Source organism: Neodiprion fabricii, chromosome 5, assembly GCF_021155785.1.
Source record: "Neodiprion fabricii isolate iyNeoFabr1 chromosome 5, iyNeoFabr1.1, whole genome shotgun sequence".
Lineage (NCBI taxonomy): Eukaryota > Metazoa > Arthropoda > Insecta > Hymenoptera > Diprionidae > Neodiprion > Neodiprion fabricii.
In genome coordinates, this window is record NC_060243.1 from 2,749,737 (window position 1) to 2,755,487 (window position 5,751).

The window sequence follows — 5,751 nt, forward strand, 5'->3', positions numbered from 1 at the left end:
GAAGAAGAAGGAGAAAAGCTCTTGTTCGTCATCAGTATATATATACCTAATATCCGCTGCAGCCATGGCTCGAAAATCGCAGAACGAAACCTCAAGTACCGTTGACGGGTTATAAAACAATTATCAACGTCCAACCGCTTCGTTACGTGTTAATATAAAAAATGACGAGGTGTAAGAAGATTGAAGAAAGTCATTTGAAATTCGCGGAAATGAAAAACTATACAGAAATAGATAACAATTGGTAATTAAATTTTTTCTCAAACTTATGAATCGTATGAATTTGTGGGAACGTGATTCTTGAGTTTTCAATTGATTGTTAGTCAGTATAAAATGTGGAATGATATTCCAGGACCTAAGACCGAGTTTTCCCTGACATTTTCCAAGTTCAGGTACAAGTTACTAAAACCTAAATCGTCCATAGCTCATTAACTCTATATTTGTTTAAAATTGAATTAGAATTGAAAAAAAATGTAACGTGGGTACAAAAAAACGTCAGTTTAAGCCAGTTTGTTTCATCGGTGACATTTTACGTAAAAAATAATCATCTCCAATTCCCACGATAGAAAATTGACATATCAAGTCTTTCCCAAGTACAAATTAAAAATCCCCAGACATTTTCAGGTTTTCCAATGAGTAACAAAATCTTTTGCAAAATACGTAAAAAAAAACGTTACATGACGGCTCACACCAATACAGCGGAACTATTCGGAGGTAATACCGTGGATGGTTATTTTCCTTTATTACAAAGCAGAGGATGCTTGTATACAACAGAAAGGTCGAGAGCTGCCACTGCAGAAGTCTGCATGTCAATTGCAGCGTTGAACACGGTACCTTGTACAGTCAAGAGGATAGCTTAAGTATATGCACAAGAATTAACAGAGACGTCGCATGGGCTACCAGTTTTCTACGAGGATAAGAGCCATATGGTTTACGCCAAACCCTTGCTAAACCTCAGATTGTGAATTGTTAAACAAACGAATAATCTGGTAGATGAGTTATGACTGGTTCTAGGACCAGGCAAAAGCCCGGAGACGTTGCAGGACTCCGGTGTTATTTCAGGATAGGCAGGAAAGTAAATAAAGAAAAGTAGCCACTTACGGTCGGTTATTGTATACCTAGGTATATGCAAACGCGATACATTGCGGATACAATGAGAATGTTACGGAAAATCGGCGACAGGCTTTCAAGACAATTAACGGATGTTTAAGGCGTTTGAAATCACGTTTTCGGAAGTCACACTGATTACGGGGAACTGCGCTTAACCTTTGTAAAGAAAAATATTGTCGCGCAATTATCAATAATTACATATCTATGCGCTATGCAGGGTTTACCATTGTCAACTTGTAGCCTCAGATAACCGTATATGTATGTAAGTGTGTACGTAATATAATTTACGTTTCAACGCGACGTAGAAAGCGATAAAAACGCTTACGAATCACTCTCGAGTCCATTCATAAAATATGATGAAATAGCGGCTGGTTCTAGTGAAAATAATTTCTACCATTTCTTACGAATCTATACGAAAATTGGAATATTTCGTACAGTTGTTCATCGTTGCTCATAAAATTTTTTATATTTTCAGTAAGAAATCTACAATTCTTTATATTCGATTTAGGTATATGTTAGGGTATTTCAGGAAAAAAAAATTCAAAATTTTCCACCGTAACGCCCGCCAAAAAGTTTATTTAGATTAAGAGAAAGATTCTGCGAAAAGATGAGCGTTATTCGTTATGTGAAAGATCGGGCTCGTTTGACTTTTCACTTTCTTTGACAATTTTTTCAATTTGTAAAGAAACGCGTTGCAGCACTTCAATTATTATTTCTTTCCTGACATTCGCATTCAACCCAAATCATCCGGGAATCTTATTCGCCTCAAGTAAAAGTAGGTATTGAATTATAACTATTTCACGAGATTGAAACAATAATGAAAAAGTCGTCATATACGCTTCTCAAACATCAACTGGAGACTTGATATTACAAGTCTACTTTGTCACCTAAATTGACACTACGATCGATGCGAGTTTGTTAAAAATCTTTTATTGTGTAAAAGTGAAAAATCAACCGAGCGCCATATTCCACATAACGTAGAACGCACATCTTTTCACAGAACCCCATCTTTTAACCTGAACAAACTTTTTAGGGATTGCCATGATGGAAAATCGCAAATTATTCTTTTCTAAAACACCCTAGATATATAATCAACGCCAACTGGAAGCAACCGTATAACCTAACGACTCTCCCAAGAGAGATAAGTTTTCTAGCTTCTTCTGTATATTTACAGAATTTGAAATGCCTGGAAGCGTAAAGGATCTCACGGGGGCAAAATATGTTCTCTATACATGTGTATATACCCCCCCCCCCCCTTCCACTTCTTCCATCGTTCATTATATTCTGTCATTCCGCGAAGTGTTTTGTGTATATACACTTACTCAACCTATTCGTGCGGTTTACAGACAGACGTGGATACATACCGATATCGCGTATCTCTTGTAGGCACATGTCGTAGGTACATTTTAAAATTTGTTACAGTTGGACAACGGCTGATGAGATTCTACGCGTTACACAGGCTCTGGCATTTCACGTGAACACAAACATATGAACATCGCGCGATCACCACCACTACCAACCACCAATGCCCGAGAAACGGTGGCGTCCTTTTCTCGTGTTTGAACAATATGCACCGCTTTAACAGGAAGTCTGCAGTTCACCAACTCCATCCTCGATCTGTTGCTGCACACAGCCAGAATAACAAGAGGGCGTGGAAACGTCGGCTTGGTTGAGTGAAGGTATACGCTGATCGCGGGACGATACGAAAGGACCACCCACGATTTTCAAACGTGTGCAATTTTTCACGTTTCGAATATGATTATCGATCGATAGTCGAGTTCGATAAATTGGATGAAAAAAAAAAGACGGAAGAAACAGAAGAAAGAGGATCAAGCCTGGCGCGGATTTCGAACGAGATTGAAGTTAGTAACATTATCGTAACGAAATATTGGGGGGAAAAGTGACTATTTTTGTATTTTTACAATGACTTTGAAGGAACGAAGATTTCAAAGTATGTTGTGTTTTATTACGGTTTACCGAATTTCAAACCATTCCAGAAGCACAAAGTAACTGTTTTGCCTCAGCATGAGTCGATAACGCTACTAACTTCAAAACGGTAATTTCGAAAAGGAAAAAGAAATTCGAAAAACGCTCGTTTCAAGTATTTAACCGAAAGAGCTTATACGGCATAGAAAGAATAACGAGATGTGCGTCGGGTCGCGAATATGAGAGATTGAAGATATTATACGTAGAGAAAAAAAACCGCGCCGTTTCCTTTTGCAATAAAGAGGCGCGTGGGCGTGCGGACGCGTCTTTGACGCGTACCGCGGTTATCGTTGATTATCGTTGAAGTTATAACCGTTGTTAACCAAGAAGAGGGGCTTTTGTAGTTTCGTCTATGGTTTTATTTTAGTGATTACACTTCTCGCGTTTATCTTTGTCGGCACGTTAGTACAGCCGCCGTACGTTTCCGTTTTACACACCGACCATTGATAAAGAAGAGCGTGATAACAATAATTATGACTTGACGTTACTTCTCTGCCACCGTAGGATAAACCTTTCGTGCGGTGTGGGCGGCGAGGATGGCCGATCCACGCCCCCACGCTCACAGCGTTATAACGTACAACCGCCGCCACTTGCTGTATTTTCAATTTTCATTCCCCTCTGCAGCCTCAGTTCCATTGATAACTGATCATTCGAGAACACCTGTATCAACAGGGCAACGTTGTCCTCTGCGCATGCGTCGGCGCTATCGGAGAGGAGCGTTTCTCTACTTTCAAATTTCGAATCACGGGCGCCCAACTCGCTCGGGAAAAAGGGTAGGTGTTCTCAGAGAGGGTAGGTTTTCCCAAAGAGGGTATTCCTAACCGCATGTCAGAAGGATCGCAAAGAACAGAGGAAAAGAAAACGTAACCCTGGGTGTGCTAGAGATAATCTTCTTAAACGCACGCCTACAGTGAAGCCAGTTTAGTTACAGCGTTGATTCAGTTTCATCTCGAGCTTAGCGCGTGCTCGCTTCACTTATACCAAAAGCACGATACCTCTGTAAAGCTGATTCTTTTCATACCCAAGTATAAATTGTCTAAAAGCGACTAGGCGATTATCGGGGAACATTGGAAGGCTTACTACAGCTTTTTACAATCACCCGCAAGTGCCCCGCTTCTTGTTCTGTAACAAGTGTTGAAGTTCTGTTCCAGGTCGTAACATACCGCTTAACTAATTCTAACGATTTTTTCAACACCCAGGATCGGAAAAACAAACTTAAAACAGTCGTAATCGTGACTCAAAAATTGGAGGAATTATAAAAAATTCTTAAAAATTAAAATTTGAAGACAAAAAAGCATTGCATTAATATCTGTACAAATTATTATAATTTAATGCAATGGTATTTACCACCATATTACGCAAGGGTACAAATTTCATTTCCAATTCACGATCATGCTACCAGTTCTCAAGTTGGAAGTATCAGTAAAAAAATTTTCAGTCTATGAAAATTGGAAAATTCGGGATCTTTGACAGTTTTGAAAGCGATTTGTAGAAAGAGAGGATTCAAATCATGGCCGTAGATCAATTGGTTAATCTAATTCAAATGGTATAAAAAATGTTTTGGGATATTGCATAGTTGCTTCTACTTGTCAGGGAAAAAATTTTAAGAAAAAATGATAGTGAATATTTGGTAACAGGTACGTAGATTTGAGAGTAGAATGAATCAGTACTGACATTCTTGTTGAGAGCATATCATTCTTTATATATGATAGTAATCACATACTTTCTCATTCATACTTAACAAATCAAAACTTGTTACACATATTTTATATATATAGGTATATGTATGTAGGTATGTATATATCTATGTATATAGTATACAATACAACTGCGTACATATACATCTAAATATAATAAGATAAATAATTATCAATCCTAGACAATATAATTGTTATAAAACGTAAAACTTTGATCTACATATCATCCGTAACGTGTGTATGAGAGTAACTTGAATACTCTTAAAACTCATAGTTGAGCTAACGTATATCGAAGGTAAACTTGAAGTGGTGTAAGCATGAATTTACTAATATCGAAATAATAGAATAAACTAATAATGCAAAAACGAATTAATAACACCATTTCTTACAGCTTTTGTCAGGTTCGAATTCTTAAACTGTTGACAGAAGAAACAAAAGTTTAAAACATTGGTATTACTAGGACTTTAAGAGTTCAGAGAGTATTCAAACACTAAAATATACCAACTTATTCTTATAATAATTATACATAATTGATCAATGTTAATATAAAACAAAGTGTGTACTATGAAGGGCCGTTTACTCAAATGATCACATATCTGTCCAGAAATAATTTTAAATGTATTTTGAAAACGACCAAAATCACCTGTTATATAAAAAAAAAAAGTAACCGATACCTTCGTATTGAATAAAAAATTGAAAAATGAGAAAGATGCTGTGATAAATACTGTGAACTTGGTCGTTTGAAAGCTTGAAACAAAAATATTTTTGATCAACTCTGTGGATTCATGGAGTAAATTATCTGAATAAATGGCACCGACAAACTTGAATAATATGCGCTAGATATTCACAATGGAATAAAGTTTAAATAAAACTTCATCAATCTTGTTTTCAACCCGCTACATGCTCTCCGCAATCCCGGGGCTAGTGACTTGCAGGATGAAGGGATTAGGGGCAACAAGGA